Genomic DNA, 19,721 nt, shown 5'->3' with positions numbered 1-19,721 from the left:
ATTTTGCTTTCTTGGCTTAATTTTTCCCCCACTTCATTAGAAAATATGTAAATTAAAAAAAAAAAAAAGGACACACGAATTGTAAAAATATCAAACAATAAATACCCTTTGTGGTTTGCAGTAGAGAATAGGAAAGAGTACTATTAAACTTATTTATAGGCAAAGTGATTTAAAAAAATATTTTTACTTGTAGTTTTCCTTCTATCTCTGCAAACTTCATTGCAAGAAATTATTTACAGAAATACTCAGGTGAGCAGCAGTGCATCAGTAGAACCGGCATGAGCAGTTTACTAGAGTTATGTGTTTATAGAAGAGGAGAGTCACTGAATGGACGTTTAACTTAAGCCTCCAGATCCCCTGAGGTTGCCCAGCAGTGGGATGTGTGGTTGGGTATTCTGTGTCTAACTGTGCCTGAACAGTGAGAGCTGCAGTACTTTAGCTGCCAGCCAGGCTATAGTTTTTTAATAGGTTTTTACCTGCTCAGCTGTAGGAGTTAAGAGCTTGGCTTGCCAGGGGTGGCACAGAAAGGAGGTGTGCTGGGAAAAGAGCAGGACATCCCTATTAAAAGCTGTGTATCTAATTTCTCATGCAGGGTTGTTTTCACTCATTTTCCTGTTCTTCAGCACTTAATGATTTTTCTGTCATCAATGGAGTTTTAATTGAGGGGGATTAGGGGTGGATTAAAGGATCTCATCAGAGCTCAAACTGCCTGCATCCACTTCCTGTTGAGTCCTCTCAACAGAAGAGCTATTGACATTAGAAAAGTGAAAGATACTTAAGTCAGTGACACAGTAAGGCAGAACTCAATTGAACTATAACCAAGGAGATAGAAGTGAAAAGGCAAGCATGCAATAAAATCTTGGAGATCAGAGAAGGACATGGTTTACGTCATTTTGCCCACTTCTGGATTTCACCTGGCTATATACAAGAGGGGCTTAAACTTTAGCAGACACAAAGACATCACCTCAACTCCTTCCTCAAATGCTTATGGATTTTTTAATGAAAGACACTTTCCAGCATATAGTGGAATCAATATTAAAAATGTTGTAAAATTCACCACACAAAAACCCAGTGGATTTACATTTCATTCTATATTTACATTGGATTTAGAATAAAACTACATTAGGAACATAAACCCTCTTTTTCTCCTTTTATACCAGGGAGAAGTAGGATATCGAGGTTATGCATTTATTTGGGTTAGTTCTCTTTTTACTTTTTTCTTGAAAATACTTTATCTTATCTAACCAGGAGAAAAGGGAGAGGGAATAGAGTCTCTGAAAATGAATCTATTGAGCACTTAGCCAGACATGGCAGAAAATCCTGACCCAGCAAAGAGAAGAAAATTCTCCTAGTGATTTCAGTGGGCAGAGTTTCATCTTTTGCTTCCCAAAGAGCAAAAGCTTAGTTCTGCTCTTCATGTTTCGCTTTAATCACCAGGAGTTACACATGCAAATCCACAGCAAGACTGTAACTAGAACATTTAAGCCTAATTATACAGCTCTGGGAACAATGACCAAATCTCATCACAAATTTTTATCTTTTAGACACTAAGAAATCTTTTCATTTACAAAAATTTCCTCCCAGATAGGCACAGCAGGTCTCAGCTGTGATATGCTACTGACATCAATGGGATATATGTATACAGTTCTTAGATACACATATGCAAGTCAAAATTTACTATGAGGTTCTGTGAGGATAATACTAGTGATGTTTTCCATATCTGTACTTGAAAGAAGCAGTGACATTTTAGTCTCTTGGAGTATGTTTTAGATACAATTCTAGTTTATGACTCAGTTAAGACCTTCAAAGTTGCACTCCAAAGGGGTCTAGAAGGCTCTAAGCTAAAAATATTTTTCGAATGGAAATTGTAAAATGTGCTACCTGTAAATCTTATGCAAAGCAGTCCTTGGTGGGGCCATCTCCACTCCTCTGGGCTGTCCCTGCTCCCAGGAGCTTGCCCAACCAAAGTTGATTGAATGTATTAGTATTTTGGTGAGGCTTTTTTGGGTGTGTTTTGTGTTATAATTTATCTATTATTTATTTAAGCAGATGGAAACCTATCTGAGGAGTTCCTGTTTGCTTTCATAGAATATTTTTTATCCATTATGCTATCACACCATTGTGAGTTTGTTTGCTACTGAACATATGTAGCAGCCCGAGCCTGGCTGTTGAATGCCTGTACTCCAGACACAAATCTGCAGTGAATGTCTGAGATTTGCTGACACCTTCTAGCCTGGCTAGCTCCATACACATAACAGCTCTCAGCCCTATAGGGTTACCAGGGGTCTGCAAATTTCACAGAGGTTTCTGAGAGACTCATTGTATTTTTCACTGCACAGCTGTTTTATGCATATACAACGAAGTAAATACAACCAGTCCCCAAATGTTCAAAGTTACTTTATAATGGCATCTGACTATAATGGCATCTGACTAACTTCATTGCACATATGAAGGTTCTTTGCAGTAAATCCCAGACAAAAATTGGAAGACCTGTACTTAGAAGACTGAGCTTCAGACAGATACTTAGGGTCTGCAAAATAATCCTGTAACAATTTAAACTCACTGCTGCTAATTCTCATGAAAGAACTTGTCAGAAAAACTCAGGGTTCCAGGTCCCCACCTGTTTGCAGTTGGAATGTGGAGGAGTTTAGCTGCAAGGAGACTGGAAATGGTTGTTGAAGGACAGGACCCAATAGAAATAAGATGAAACACAGGTAGAAATTGGGTTAAAATACAGCTAGGAAAGGAAAACTCAAATTTACAGCAGTTTTTCAAATTTCCACAACTATAAAGAGTGCAAGTTCACTCTGGATGGTTGTTCTCAGCATTCAGAAAAAAATATTAATGGAGAATACAGCTGCTAAAAATATAATCTCACATGCTTCTCTATATTTGCTAAACATAGCATATCACATGTACTTGACTATAATGCATTTTTTTGTAATTTATGTTTGGTTTAGTTTTGAAAATACTTGATTTTAAACATGGGACTTTGAGTCCAGGATGTTTAAAACCAAATAGCATTGTGTAAATTATGTTAAATTGTGAAAATGATGATTAGAATAATTCAAGAGTCAAATTCAGACACCTATTACATGCTGCTGAACTTCAAGTATAATTGTGTCTGTCTCACATTGATACTAAAAATAGGAATATTTTAAATGAAGTGGAATAAAAATTATGGCACAGAATCCCATGAGTTATAGACTTCAGAGCATCAGTCTAGTGGTCAGACATAACCTAACATGGCCAATAGATTCTCCTGAAGTGCTCGTTGCCATTACATGGCAATTGCTGAAAACAAGCAAAAGTGAAAAGAGATTCTTTCAGCACTGTCATTGTTAAATCCCAGCTAGCAGCCAAGTCCCAGACATGCTTTCTCAGCCCCCCTATAATGGGATGAGGGAAAGAATTGGAAGAGCAAAAGCTGGAGAAAGTGTGGTTGAGATAAAGACAGTTTAACAAGTAAAGCAAAAGCTGCTCACAAGGAAAACAAAACAAGGTTCCCTTCCCATGGGCAGGCAGGGCTGCAGCCATCTCCAGAAGAGCAGAACCCTGTCACATATAACAGGGTTTTGGGAAGAGAAATGTCACCACTTAAAACATTTCCCCTTTCTTCCATCTTCCTCCAGCTGTGTGTGCTGAGCATGGCCAGCAGGACATGGAATATCCCCTGGGTCAGTTGGGGTCAGCTGTCCACGCTGTGTCCCCTCCCAAACTCCTTGTGCACCCCGGCTTCCTCGCTGGTGGTGGCCTTAACTCTGTGTCAGCACTGCTGAGCAGTAACAAAAACACCTCTACACTATCAACACTTTTCAACCCAAATCCAAAACATAGCCTCACACCAGCTACTATGGAAAAAAATACCTATCCCAGTCAAAACCAGTACAAGCATCTTCCACAAGAAGACAAATTAAAAAACTAAAACTCATTAGAGGCTTTGAAGTTCTTTAAAACCAAGGTGATCAACTCTAAGAGTGATTGAAAATGCTTAGTGTCTGTGCTATCAGTCTTTTCCTTTGAAAAACTGAGCTGTAAAGCTGACCAGTTCTTTAAGATGCCGGCAAGCAGCAGTTACATGGTTCAACAAGCAACTGCCGGTGGGAAATAAGACAAAGAGAAATATGCTTACACAGATCTCATCTTCTCCTTCATAAGGTTTTTCCTTTAACATTTTCAATTTGCTAGTTGTATTGAAGTTTCATAGTTACAAACTCAGTCTTGTGCTTTTCATTTATATGGATGACATATACTAAATTTACATTTATGTCTCAGGCAGTAAGAAGATATCCCGGAAAAGAACTTCTTTATTAATTTCATCTGCTTTTGGTTACATTTATTTTCTTATTTGTGACCATTGTTCATACTTTCTGGAAACTGGTTTTCTCGAATTAACAATACAATTGATTCCTGCTGTGGGGTAGCTATTTCAAAAATCCTGGGAATTTTCAGTTTGTCTTTTTGCTAGCTCAGTTAAAATACCTTTAGTTCATTGTCAGTAAGAGTCCAAGCTAAGCCTGTAAAGCTACCACTGTGAGCAGAAGGAAATTGCCTCCATGTATTTCCCTAAGAGATATAGAACTGCATGATTTAAAAGTGTGATAGAACATTTATAGGTGAATCTGACCACTTCAAGAGTAGAATAACAAGTCAGATGAAGCAGCAGAGCAGTTTTCATATCCTCAGGTAAATGCTATATTTTCATAAAATGTCATAGTTTCCAAAACTTGTTGAAATGCTGCAAGAGACTGAAAACCACAGTCAGAACTTTGAATAAATTAGATGATATGATTTAGATGTGCTTCAAAAAACCACCAGAATCTGTATATAAAGAGGCTTTGCGAATCAAGGCTTTGAAATAAGCTGGATTTGTAATAACAAGGTTTTATAAAGAATACAGTCTAGAGGAATGTACAGCTAAAATATCTCAAGGCTGAAGTTTTCCATAATAACAGAGGAAAGAAACATTTCCTCATTTGGATAATATTTAATTCTGTGTCCAAAGATATCAGATTGACCAAAAACTCTCCAGAGATATCAGGAATTTGACACGATGATGTAAGTCTCAAACTTCTGATAAAGCTCACTTTTCTTGGAGGATCTACAGGACATATGTCACCATGGTAGGCACATTATTGAATTTTTGGCACAGAGATGGAGACCATGCTGTTTGTGCTTTCCGTGGATAAAAAGATCTCTGTATTCAGATCCAGTGAGACAACCAGATCTTGTTGTTCCGTCATAAAGAGGAATACCAGAAAATCAGGTCAACCTCCTTAGTCTAGTATCACCTTTTGTTTGGGTAACTTCAGCTGGGGAAATACAATAGGAAAGGTGCAACGCATGAGACAAAGTCATGGCCTGAATGCACATTTTTACTAACTTTGAAAAGCTCTCGGGGAATTCATTGGAATCTATGTTAATCAATAGTAGAAAGAGTTACTATAGTTACTAATACAATTGTTACTAAATATAATTCTCACTATATAAAGTGCACATTCTGGGATCATATAAGTTGAGAAGATAAAAGATCTTTAATTATGTTTGCCAAGGTAATAAATGATTGGCTCCCTTTTATATTTTTCCACTGTAGACAGAAAATGTGCATAACACTTTAAATGTTTTCAACAATTCAGCATCAGCCAGGAGTATTAGAGTGCTTGTTCCTTCTTCTTTTATTTAAAGGTTGGCAGTAATTTTTCATGTCAAGGTCGTGATTGATGTGGGTTAACTTTCACTAAAAGTCTTTTGGAACATTTTGAGTAATGTTAAAAATTATGGCATGCAATACATCAAAATATTTTTCTAGACTTCCTGCATAAGTAAACAAACACAAGGGAAATGTGGAAGGCATTTATATTATTTTGTAAGCAAGTTTCAAACTGCATGTTGCAGATTTATTTGCTTCATAGCTCATGCTATGATGCATGTTGCATTTTATTAAAGTACACTATGGGTGGGGAATAGATGGTGATGTACTACATTTGTGTCTTTGCCCATGTCGATTTGAAATGGAGATCAATTCACTAAGAAATTTATCCAAGCATGGATTATGTAACCTGTCCATCAAGTGTCAGTTTCCTGGGGAAATACTAATAGCAAGTCCTCAATCTCAGGCCAAATGTCAAGGCTGTAATGTCCAGCACTCCCAAGTATGGAACATGAGATTACAAAAACTGCCATTGACAGGCAAATGTTAAAGCTGCTGATCTTCAGCAGTCAAGAACTCAATAGTACAGAAAATCCCTCCAAGGCATAACTCCCAAAGATAAGTAAAGTAAGACAAGATGAGGAATGGGTGAAGCAGCAATGTATTTTCCTAAAAGAAAAAAAAAAGAAGCAGCAATGTATTTTCTGTACTCAATAGTACAGAAAATCCCTCCAAGGCATAACTCCCAAAGATAAGTAAAGTAAGACAAGATGAGGAATGGGTGAAGCAGCAATGTATTTTCCTACTGTTGCTCCATAACATTGGTTAAAAAAAAGAGAAAGGTCACTGACAGGTGTACATTTTGGAGCTCTCCTTCTCAGGCAGTCAGTGCCTTCTCCTTCACTCTCAATAGCAGATCTTTATAAGAACCTGGGCAATGGAAGACACCAGCCTTTCATCATCGTGTTTAGGTGTCTCAGTGAGGTACTCATGAGGGATGTCTAGAATGCCTGCAGTCAGTCCATCCAGAGGTGTCTGTCTTTCTGTTTTGGACATATCAAGTCCCTAAGCAAAATTCTGAGTTTAGAGACTTGTGAAGGCAGCCTGTACTGCATTCACAAAGAAAATAGGGTCTTGCTTTGAGCGAAGTAAGATTCTGAGAAGCCTATAAACTGCTGAGGAAAAGGTTCAGAGATGCTGTAAAACTATCAGTGTCAGGAAGTGCTGGAACTTTACACTAACACCATCTTTATACCTTCACATTTTTCTTTCCACTTCAAAGCCACGTTAGATACTCTAAGCATGAGGAATAAACTGTTCTCCAACAGATGGAAGATGACGATTTTCTAAGACACTTGCATTAGGCAACTAGTCTAAAAATCTTATGTTTTCATACTATTAAACTTCGGTGAGATGAGTCCTACATCTAATGCATATAGATAAACACTGGTAGCTAAAAAATACTTAAAGATTTTTTCAGGTTCCAGGTAGGAGGTAGCCATCTTGGGAGGATATGCTTCAGTACTTCGACATGTTCAAAATTACCTAAGTGACCTAGGTCTTGGAAAACTGAATACCATTGGGAAGGTGACACAAAATGACTGATAGTGCTTGAAATGCTGTATTCAATATTATATGTACCATACTCTGCTGAGGTGCTCAGTGAAAGAGCTGTGACAACTGGCTGCTCAAGAGAATATTTGAGCAAGTATTCCCTGCTTTGCAAAAATTGTACGATAGCACCTACCATAACTGCTGAAGTTCAGACTCTGTTATTTCAGTATAATTTTTACTTTTCCAAATATTCCTAATGTCATTGGTAATTTCATTGCTGTCTTGAAATTAATCAAACAGACAATCCCTAATAAATCATTAAGACACTTAACTATATAGTATCCAAAAATGAGCAGAATCTTTTCTGTATTTCCATGTCTTAAAACACCAGTCGCCACAGAAAAAGATATAACCTTTCAACAAAAATTTTAATTGTTTCTAAACTGAAAGAAGACTAATACAGTGCTGGCAATTTATGAACCTTTTGTTCTACCAAGATATAGCTGTGCATAAATCTTGGGAAACTGTATTATTTAGCTTGTTGTAGCTCTGTAAAAAAGTATGAATAATAAAATATGCACTTCTGCTGTGTTCCAGCAATCACATTGTTTTCTCTATTCCTACTTTTCTTAGCAATAAAAGAAGGTTTCAAGAGTTTTGTTCTAAGAAGCCAAGCTAGAAATTATTTTTATGATCTGCTCCATTTGCATGCTGTCTCATATCTGACAGTCCACTATGAACAATTGAGAGACTTCTTCTGCATAAATTGCAGTAAGCCTTATGGCAATTATTGCTATCTTTACTGATCCATGCAAAACCATTTCTTCTCTCATTCCAGAAAGTGCAAAGCCTCTTCTTTTTAGGGAGTTGTTGACCATATTACAGTTTTCAGCAATATAGCTGTGCAAGTAGAAGTTAACCAGGCCCCTGAGAGGCCTGGTTAATTAGAACTTTTGCTGCATGGCAGAAGTGAATGAATTGTGGGCAAGATTGCACATGCAGATTTTTACAAAGAAAGGGCAATTTTGCTTTCTATTGTAACACTATGAAAATAAGGTAATCTGTTATATGTGTTTAGACACTGCAAGGTCAGGCTATTAAAATAATGAACCATTTTAACAACACTAATACAAAAGCAAAGTAAATAAATAAGATGAGATACAAATGGTAAGTATGATTCAGTTAAAAACAAAGATATTATTTGAATGAAGTATAAAGGCATATACATTTAAAAGACAGTCTTTGTGCTCTGTTTTCTCAAGACGGCATCTTTGACTCCTGTTATTTATCTTGTCCTGCCATGTTGAAGGTTTTGTGATACCAGCCTGTAAGAGATTCTGCTGCTTTCTGTGTTTCAGTTGGTTTAGAAAACTGCTTTTCAGTTGGTTTAGAAATGAAAAGTTAGCCTAGGTCTTGTTTGACTTCTGCTGTGCATGTCTACAAAAAGGGAGGAATAATGTTTTTCTAATAATATCTTCAGAGGCATGAAATGAATAAGGGAGCAGGTAGCCCTATCTTTATGAGAAAGCTAGCACGTTGTATCTTGATTTGTTGAAGGAATGTTCACTGTCATGGCTGAAAGCCATGTACAGAGCTATAATTCAGTCAATTAAAACCACATAAATAATGTTTAAATGCTGCTTAAGAACATGCTCACTGACTGCTCTGCCTGTATATGGTACCTATATATTTATATTAGCTATTTATAAACCAGTATTCAGCCTATGATAAATCCATGGGACAAAATAATCTCTAGATAATGAATAAAAATAATTTTATGCTAGATGTAGTTCTGGAAATGTGTCTCAAAACTGTCTTCTTCCACTCCTATAGCAGCTGATAGCATATCTATACGGCTTCTGCAAACATGTATTTTAGTGTCTTCTGGTTTTAAACGTATGGTATAACTGCTGCTACATGAAGGCATTTGTAAAGCCCTGCCTCTCTCACAAATGCCTTAGTTTCCAAGAACAGATTACTGTCACACTGTAGCTAAGGCTCTTCAAGGATGGTCCATGGTCCAAAACCATGAGACATATAAGCCTGTGACCTAATGGATGAACAGGCAGGAGGTGACCGTGACTTTCTAGCCTGCTCCCCTGCAAACAGACCTCTGCTTAAACGGGGAAGCAACTGCAGGAATTGTGAGCTCAGGACAGGACTTTGTATTTGGCTTAATTCTTTTTGTTTAATTCTTCAGGACAGCTAGGAAAGGGAATTGTCATTTTAGGTTTTGATTTATATTGTCAAAAATCCATAGCTTGTTTGAGAATGAATTATTGCAGTGAAAGTAAGCAACATCTGCAAAATTTAATTAATTAAGCAGCATTTCTTAAAATACGTAAAATAATAACCACAGGACATCAATTACGATGGTGAGAAATGCTTGCTCAAAGTAAGAGATGGATCACCCTAATTTCTCTTGTTTGTCAGCTAGAAGTGATGAGAATTTATGCTTGTCATTCACCAAGGATTAATGTAGTTAGCCTTGAAACCTTGACCACTTTGTTCTCAATGCTTGCTTTGAGTTCTGCCTCACTTAAATTATGAATGAAAAAACCATTTGTAATGAGTCTTCTGGCCATTGTTCTTGATCCCTTTCAATTCCTCTCTAGAACTAGAAATGAATGGACACTCGCATTTCTGTGAACAAACAACGTTATAATTTTATTCATGTGGCAAAAATGAGTGAATTTGTATAGTAAGTACCCAGTGAATATTCCTATACAGGCAGGAATTGGTTGAGTCACCATTTCTGGTGGCATTTAAAAGGCATGTAAATGTGGCACTTATGGGCATGGTTTAGTCATGGGCTAGGCAGTGCTGGGTTAGTGGCTGGACTCCATGATCTTAGAGGTCTTTTCCAAACCAATCAATCTGTGGCTCTAATGTACTTTTACTTTATAAATGTGTTTACGTGTTTGTTGGCACAATGGGTTATGAACACTTTTTTACGTGTAAGCATGTACCTGCCTGATTTTAAATCTGGAAGTATAAGAGAAGAATGCAGCCCAGCTGTAAATTTCTTTTCCTTGACCTGCATTTTTGAGATCCTGCTTGAAAATAATGTGGCCTGATTTTCAAGGATTTTCAAACTGAGCAAATTCAAGTCAGAATAGTACTTTGTAGTCCTTAGGGATGCTTTATTTTCCAGTTTTACCAGTGGGGCCTTACACACCTTTGCCAGTGAGGCACAGGAGGAATTGATTGTATAATATCTATCATAAACTCTGGGATACACAGATAAAAGCAACTTCATAAGAATAATGACTTTTTATTGATGACTGCTCTGAGCTGAAATTAATGCATCTTCTGTCTGCAAAAATGGAGCAAAATGAAAAGGAGAACAGAACATATTTGGTGAGTAGCAGATCTGTTTAATACAGAAAATTTTATGAAAACACATGGCTAAGAGATGTGAAAGATGACTTCTTGAGACCCATCTGTTTTATTTAAAATATGTTTAAACCATTCTGAAAAGAGATTTCTAAGTGATGTTTAGAAATATTTATATAGGGCAGAAAAATTTGTTTAGAAAAATGTAGGAAGATACAACTAAGTGTAACTGAGTGAAAAAATAATCTAGACAAGCACAACAAGTTTGTTAGTGATAAAATACACAAAATTGTTATAAATTTTCCCAAGGAACATAATAAAAGCCCCAGTATTGACTGTGCAGAAGAAGACTCTGGAGGTAATGTGTCCCTGGCAAAGTCTAATTTAGCTGATAAAATGCTTTTCAAATCCATTTTTTTTTTTTTTGTATGAAGAAAATATTAGTGAAACCTCTGATTTGTCTGAGTTATCTCTGCACAAGAATGAAGAGAATGTTAAGAAATGAACAAGTAAGCACTGTATCCATTTTTTGGAAACTAATCTGTACTGTTCAGTTTGGAGGACTATATCTAGGTAAAGAAATATTTACAGCAATTCAGATCTTCCAGTGCATTGCTCCAGCAAATTGATGTGATTTGGCTTCTAACAAGTCAAAGCCATTGGATCACAGTGAAGGGTTAGGTCTAACACAGGTCTTAAAATGTCTGCATTAATGAGGAATGTACAAATTATTTTATCAGTAAATAACTGGAAAGATAGAGAAATAAGATAAAAAAACTAAAGAGTAGTTAACAGTCTGATATGTGGGCAATCTTCTGATCCTCTTGGAATTGGACAGCTTTGGGAATCAAAGATCAGGACTAAACTAGGGCTTCTATGCAAAGCACTGAATATTCTTCAAACCACATTTATTTTGTTTTATGTGTTTGCTTTGCTGGGGAATGTAGCCAAGGCCTTCAACCTCTCTGGCACCAATTAAAAGTGTTAAACAAAGAATTGACAACTTAGTCTGCGCACACTGAACAAGATTCTACCTCTGCCACCAAGAGTACAATGAGCATGGCTTTTATGTAATTCCCAGCACCTGCAGCTCTTCTTGGGCTGTTTTTGCCTCTTTTGATTTGAAAAGACTAGAGAGCACAGAGGCAGCACACAGTCAGAAAATATTGGTGCTAAAAGTTCTTGCAGTGCCCAAAAGACCTGGTAAAGTACTTTCAAACATCAATTGTGTTATACATCATCACAGGGAACACTTAGCTAATCTTGGGAAGTGTATTTTAAAAAGCCACAAGGTCCAAAGTACATATACTTTTCAAATGCATCAATATCACAAGTATATCATTATTATTCTCATGTCAGCATCCGAGTTTACTGACAGCTAAATGGACCCAAAGCAGGGGTTTTTTACCCAGTTGTTAGGGAAATGCTTAACAAGTTTTAATGTATTTACTGGTCAGAAACTAATTAATATTCTAAAGTGAATTTTTTTAAAAATGTGCTTAAAAATATAATGTAAGGTAAAACTTGTACTCAAATGTGAAAAGAAACCTCTTATTTTCAATGTATTTTAAGTTTCAACAGGATCTAACCAAACTCTTAGTACAAGATCAAGAAAGCAAATGGTTTATTTTATCAATAAGAACAGAGTGGCAAAATCTAGAGCTCATCCAGAATATAATAACCATGTGTACAGTTGTATACAGTGTGTACCTAACAAATTATTAATAAAACCCTGTAATTTATCTAGAATCTTCTTCAAAATTTTATCCTAACTCTGAATGCAGCTGTAACAAGTTTATTAAACCAGAAGTATTTGTGAGGCAAGAGTTGCATCATTAATTAAGATGTGAACTTCCACCTTCAGCTAGCAGTAGAAATGCCAGCTCAGTCAGTAGCAGTTGCCTGTATGTGACACACGTGATGCTATCATTGAATGTGTCATGCAATCCTTAGGAAAACACAGGATGGGCACTTCAGTCAAGCCTTCATAGACTGTAACCTGACCTTCCCTGCAGATATTGACACTGCCCAGCTGCCAGTGGGGAGATGTCCCAGTCATCCATCACACACATGACCTCAGCACCTTCATGGGAGACCCCAGCACAGAGAGACTCCCCCTGCTCCCAAGGAGAGCAGAGAGTTGCTCTGACTTCTCCCCAAAGGGCTTTTAATTCAGATTTTACTGAATTAGGGAAGTTTCCTTACCCATCCTCTTTAGCTTTTAAAGACAACTTGTGCCCTGTTGCATGATCATTTGGATTCTCTTTTTAGCTGTTGGAGAAGGCTGGAGTGTCTGGAGTCTAGAGTGGATTTAACTCTGTGAATGCAAAAAAAAAAGTGCCTCTTTTTGGACACAAGAAGCTGACAGAAAACACACAATTTTTATTCACAGTAGCAACTAGTGCAACCTAGACATCTTCCACTGTCAGCAAGAATGAACTTCACAGACCACTTACTGGCACATTTATTGGTACAATCTCAGTGAAAATCTCTAATTATGATGTGCTAATTTACTGAAATGCAGTGTTGCAACCATTTAAACAAATTATTTCACTTTTTGTTGCATAACCTGGCTGTTTATATTTATTGATCTCCTACAGGTGGTATTTCAGTTGTTGATTATTTAATGCCAAACCTGATGGAAGTGCCCTATTTTTGCTTTCCTGTATGCATACAAGTTCTTCTCCACTTGTCTGGGAGGTAAGGAAAGCCTGCTTGGATCTTTGTGGAGAAAAATACAATTTTCTGACCCAATGTGTACGATACAAAGCTATTTCCCCACCTTTCCCATTATCTTTGTCCCTGCGCACATGATAACCCACAGCAATATAAAAAAGCTGAAGTAATGTAAGAAGCAGAAGTTTCTCTCTCTCACACATCATATTCAGTTTAGTGCTAGAAGTTCAGGTTGGAAAACTCAAACTATTCAAAATATATGAGACAACTCCCATGTGTTATGAAATCGATGGAATAAAAGGTACCTATGTGTGTAATCATAACTATATACAGCCATATTTTAAATTTGACAAAAACATAAACTTACATGTGCATTTAATTTTTAATAAACAATTTAATTACAATTACTATATTTTTGTTTATTCTCGTAAATATGTATGTATATATGTATGTGTGTATAGAAGATCCTTGATATTTGTCTTTCAGTTTTTCAGTCGTTAGGCCACAGCTATCTACCACTACACTATGTAAGACTTGTTGACCTAAAAATATATTGAGGTGAATGATCAATACGTGGTACACCATTTGCCAATGCTGTATTGTTTAATAGCTAAAAATAATGGAGGAAAGAGTCTGCTATGTGACAGCAACTACATGCCTCTAGATTTTCCAGTTTCATAGAGTTTGAGGTCTTTTTTTCCCTTATGTATTAAAAAATAGAAAAAGTCATAAAGCAAAAGGCAAAACTCAAAAAATACCCACTTTGTGACTGTTATTTGTTAATCTCTGTCCTGTCCTATGCTAGTAGAGAAAAACAGTCCTTTCCCAGAGAGAAGATCCATTAATATTTGTGAAATGTTTAGATATTGTGATAAAAGGGATCCTGTTAGTACTTAGACAGATGTATCTGCAACATCTGGCAGTAGATTTCACAGCCCAGTCAGAGGTCTGGCCTTGATGACTCTGTTTAATTATCTCTTGGCTAAGGAATGCTTGTCTTTCCCTCTTATCTCTCATAATCCTACCGAGATCCCGTCTGGGAAAAATATTGGTAAGTGAAAACTTAGCCCAGGGAATTGATGAGATGAGGTAAATCTCAAGCTGCCATGTTCATGAATACTCAAAGTTTTAGCACATTTTTACAAGCTTTGGCAGAAGGACATCATTAATGTTTCAGAAGTTCTCCTGATCTTTCTTTATTGCTCTTTGGTCAGTGTCCCTGTAGTTTTCTAGTGTAGCATTTTTTCATTACTGGAAGGAAAATAATACCTCTTGCTGGTAAGACATTTTTCTTTTTTTTAATGAGTTTCAAAATAAAGTGGAATGTAGCTGTATAGGCAGCCTTAAAGTTGGACATCAAAGCAGTACAACAATCAGTCCTGGTGGGTGTTCAGCTCTCTTGAGCATCAGCTTTATCATATTTATAAAAGTTCTGTTTTACTAATAGAGCATTTGTTTCTATCAGCTGTAGGTAGAATATTATACCTGAGGTAAAGCTATGAAGGAGCAACATCTAGGTTCTGACGCATGGGAGTCCTGAAGAAAGTCAATTACCATGACTGATTTCTTTGTAATTTCTACCAGTTTGGCAATTCTGTCTGGAATGTTTTTACAGTTGATCAAATATCTTGCAAGAAACTCTCACCTAATCTAACCTGGGCATTTGATTGCACTGAGAAGCATTGGATGTATAGAAACATATTTCACACAATCCTGTTATACTAGATAGAACATATTTTTAAACCAGAAAGGAAGTAAATTTTGGCCCTTAACCTACATATTTGATCTAAGCAATGTTTTATAGAAAGAATTGTCCAGTATGGGCATGTTTTCCCTCAGTCATCCTCTTTGTGGTTTCCTGCAGTTTCCTTTGAGAACCTGGTAATTTTTTCTAGCCATATAAAATTTTGAAGGCAAAAATGTCTGGCTGAATTTTTGTTCAAAACCACGAACACTGAAACTGGTCATTACTTTTGGCAAATGGCACTTTGCATTTTCGTGGCAAATTATCTTATCCCTAGGGACTTCTGACTTGACGAAGGATAGTAGCTTGATGCATTTTTTAATACAATATTGATAGTTTAAAAACAATAATAATGCTTGATTAAATATATTTGTGTGCACAATTTGTGCACAGAAATTTGAAAAGTTAGAGAAAACCCTCTTGTAAAAAATATTGTCTTTTAAAGAAGTAGCCTCAAATTGCATAGCTGGAAAAAGGACAATGTGCTTTTGGCTAAGTGAAACAAGATGGAATCATTGCTGATCAGAATAATAATTATTCCCTGAACACGGTGGACTTCTTCAAAGGAAAATAGAGTCTTGTATATTCCTCTGTAAAGACTTGGCCATTCCTTTGCTACTGAAGACTAAATGTCTTAAATACTAAGTTGCAAGAAATTAGTCATACAATGACTGAGATCTTGATGTGGTTGAATCCAAATTCTGTAGATGTCTGAGACAAGTCCCATTACCCTTGCTATTTAAGTTCTCTCCTGGTTTTCTATGGGTCATTAGCAGGAGTTTGCCCCACAAGTAAAGCTTATTGAGAGAGAATTCAGTAAAGAGTGGAGAGCTGCATTCCTCATTACTCAAATCTCTTGTAATTTCTTTTACATCTGCCAGTGCTTTTTAAATGTGCAGTGTCATCAGAAGCTGCATAATTCAGGAGATAAAACCAGGATTCTCTTTGAAGAGAAAAGACCCTATTTTAACTTAGTATGGGCTGCTGCATATAGTTCCAAGCCATACATATTGCACTTGGAGAAGCACCCATGTCAAAGTGCTTCCCCTCATGCAGAGCACCATCAGAATGCTAGAAAAAAAATCAAGCCCATAAAGCCTAATGCATGCAGAAGGAAAAACTTCTTAATGATCTGGTAGATCAGTGACTGAAGATATCACATAATGGCTCTTTTATTGTATGGTTTCACTGAAGGCACAGGAGATCATACACCATATTAAATCAAATCTGGAAATATTTAAATACTGTTTAGTTCATAGATCAGTGATCTGGTAAACTGTAATGGAACTTTTTCAACCATGGTGAGCTAATGGAAAAATAAAAGTTAGGTTGTGTTCATCTATGACAAAGCAAAAAACACAGTGAAGCTGAAATGGTCTACTGTGTTAAAGTCTGTGTGAAGCATTTTTAATTAACTATTCATCTTCTCATTAGTCAGGATTAATGCAGAAGGATCTATTAAGATCTACTGTCTCAAAGAGTATGTCATGCCAAGAGTCTTTAAAGCCTCAAGATATATTACCCAGTCACAGTACCACATTATAGACTGACAGAAAAATTGCATACTTAAAAAATAAAGCTGGCTCTGAGTAATGCTTTTGCAAGCAAATACCTTAAATCTTTTTTAAACTGCTATTTTTCTCAGTTCTGTAATTAATCAGAGGAGCATAATATAAGATTTTTTCCAATTCTCTTAACACAATCATGTTTATCAGTTTCTGTAGCATCATTTAAGAAATCCGAGTTATGTCATAATGAAAAATAACTTTATCATATTTTGTCCTCATAACCCTGAGAAGTTCTAAAGTCAAATTACTCAGGGGAGCTGAGGGTTTTGATGCAAACACTGGGAACTTGGGCTGTTCAGCCTAAAGAAGTGAAGACAAGAGGACACCTTTCTGTTTGCCTTAGACACCTTGTAGAGAAGATGGAGCCAGGCTCTTATAGGTGTGGTATGGCACAAGAAGAAATAGACACAGATTTCAGAGCAAGTCCTTTTTAAGGGGGCAAGATTCAGGAGGCATTAAGGATAATTTATGCACTCTCTTTGAAGAAGAAAAAAAGAGAACAGGATATGAAGATAGTAAGGAGCAGAATGTCATCTGTCCAGAGTTACCAACCGTTACTGATATAGCTGCAAACTTTGAATATTCTACCCAATATCCTCCTGAATAACGCAGAATACTTATTGCAATAAAGATATGTCATTACATATTTACTAATGTTCTGGCTATATTTGGAAATGATTTCTAGGTAAATAGCACCTAAAGCGTGGGATGAATTACAGACTTGATAAGCTATCTTGCACCTTTGAACACAATAAAACATGTTCAACTTTTTTCACACTTTTGAATGGCCTTACGGGAAAGTAGAAAATGCTTCTGTTTTCTTTTTTTCCTGGAAGGACACATACAAGCTTTCACTTTCAGATCTGAGTTTATAATCCCTCTTAAATTGAATATTTTCTCACATTTAAATAAAATCCCCTAAATCTGATATCTGATACTAGTTCAAAGTGAGGCAATCAGCTAAGAATAACTAAAAAATAATTACTCAAAAGCAAGAAAAAAATCAATATCATGACAAATCAGATAGAAGTTTCCTCTGAAAAGCTCAACTGATCAAACCTTGCAATCAATATTTAGATTTTTCTTCCTCACACTGCAGAGATTTTTATAAAACATATCAGTTATGATACACCCTTGATCTTGGCCTCACCTGCAGACCTCTGAGTACATATTCCTTCACACTTCTGCAGACTGAATGAAATCAGCAGGTTTTCTAGGAGCACAGCTAATGAATTGTGGTGCAAGAATTGTGCCTTAAGATTATTTGCGTTGTCCAGTGAGGTGCATGACAAAAAGGAGGCCTTCACACTTCTTCATTGTCCAGAGGTGGTGCAAATCCAAGTCTGGCAAGCTGTTTTCTCCGAAATGAGGCATGTTTTGCTTTTGGTTGAGGCCAGTCGTTACTGAGGTGGGTAGAGCATAGCTGTACTCAGTGTTTCAGAGCAAGCACCCCATACATTTTCAATGCAATTAAGCATAGTGTGCAAGACTTCCCAGGTCAAAGATCTTATTATTAGCTAAACCATTAGTATCTGATAATTCATATTAGCTACAATATAACATAACTCTTTTACATATTATGTGAACTCTGCTTATAACATTTTAGCCAAATATGACAAGCTTTAACAATTCTAACATCATAAGATGGTTGTTATCCCATTGTTGTGCTTTAACTCTTGTCTTAGACATGCTGCCCAGTCCTTGAAAAGTTTGCTCTTTGCCCTCTGTTCCCCAAACTGGCAAGGATGCACTTCAAATCCTGTATTCAGTTTTGGGCCCTTCACTTCAAGAAAGACCTGGAGGTGCTGGAGCGCATCCAGACGAGAGCAATGAAAGTGGTGAAGGTTCTAAAGATGAAGTCATATGAGAAGAGACTGAAGGAGCTGGGGTCGTGTATCCTGGAGAAAAGGAGGCTCAGAGGGACTTTATCACTCTCTACAACTGCCTGAAAGGAGATTGTAGCAAGATGGGGTTTGGCCTCTTCTCTGAGGCATTACTGACAGGATGAGAGGACATAGCCTCATGCTACACCACAGGAAGTTCAAGCTGGACATCAGAAGGAATTTCTTCATGGAAAGGGTTGTTAAATATTGATGAAGTCACCATTTCTGGAGGTGTTCACAAAATAGCTGGACTAGACACTTTGAACCATGGTCTAGTTGGCAATGTGGTGATCAGTCAAAGGTTAGATTTGATGATATCATAGGTCTTTTCAAATTTAAATGATTCCATGACTTCACAGAGCCCCTCTTCTCCACCTTTAATCAGAGATGCTGGTAGTGCATCTCTCCCATTTGGTATCCATGTTGTTTTGATTTAAATCATAGCCAGGAAGACAAGAATTGGCTTTTGATGTGTTTGTTTGGCACTGAGTTAGATGGTGTTTCTAGAATTTTATGAAATGTTAATAAGATATAACTTCAGGAGCCTGAGTCAGAGTTAAGACCAAACAACAGAGTGGAGACTACATGGATTGAGACACCAAAACACTTCATTGACAGATAAAGGTAATCAATCACTTATCATAGATTCATAGACTCAAGGAGCTTAAAGATGGTCTTGTTCCACCCCTCTGCAATGGACAGAGAGACCTCACATTCGACAAAGTTGCTTGAAACCCCTTAAGCCTGATCTTGAACTCTTCCAGGAATGGAGAAGAATATGCTACAGCTTCTCTGAGCACCCTGAGCCAGTACCTCATCACCTTTCCATGACAAAGAACTATAAAATAGGAGAGGGTTGAAAGGAGTTCAAAAAATCACCCTTCTGTGGGAAATGCAGCCTAGGTGATTAAGTCTAACAGCTTATCCAATTACATCTTGAAGCCTTCAAGAACTCTGGGGAGGCCATTCCAGTGAATGGCTGCTCTTACCATAAAAAATTCCTTTCTTGTGTCAAGATGAATCCTCTCCTGGTCCCCATTTGTCCCCATTGCCTCTTGTCTTCTCCATTTAGTTCCTTGTGAAAAGAGAGCCTCTGTTCTCTTTTTAGCTGGCCTTGAACTGTATGAATATTGTGATGATCCCTCTCTTTTACAGCGACAAAGGACATGACTCCTCCTGTGCTTTCTCATGGGGCAGGTTCTCCAGCCCTTTGACCACCTTCCTCTGAGGGGAAAGCCATGGAGGGCAGTGTAGGGGCTGGCACACATGGTGGGTGCTCCCAGGGCCAAGCTGAGGGATCTCCAGGCTCT

The 19,721-nt window shown here is 37.1% G+C and overlaps 1 long non-coding RNA gene across 6 annotated transcripts in view; it reads left to right on the top strand.

The window, feature by feature from the left end:
• LOC141729188 (uncharacterized) overlaps positions 1-19,721 on the top strand; it is a 194,724-nt gene that overhangs the window by 60,315 nt on the left and 114,688 nt on the right. Inside the window, exon 4 of one of the 6 annotated variants that reach the window (XR_012580515.1) lies at positions 13,141-13,240. The exons of the other annotated variants lie outside the window; for them this stretch is intronic. This is a non-coding gene — a long non-coding RNA (uncharacterized LOC141729188). The remainder of the gene's footprint in view (positions 1-13,140; positions 13,241-19,721) is intronic. 6 annotated transcript variants of the gene reach the window in all.

Source organism: Zonotrichia albicollis, chromosome 5 (genome assembly GCF_047830755.1).
Source record: "Zonotrichia albicollis isolate bZonAlb1 chromosome 5, bZonAlb1.hap1, whole genome shotgun sequence".
NCBI classification, from domain to species: domain Eukaryota; kingdom Metazoa; phylum Chordata; class Aves; order Passeriformes; family Passerellidae; genus Zonotrichia; species Zonotrichia albicollis.
Note: the sequence above shows the minus strand (reverse complement) of the source record. Positions and strands in the feature narration are given on the sequence as shown.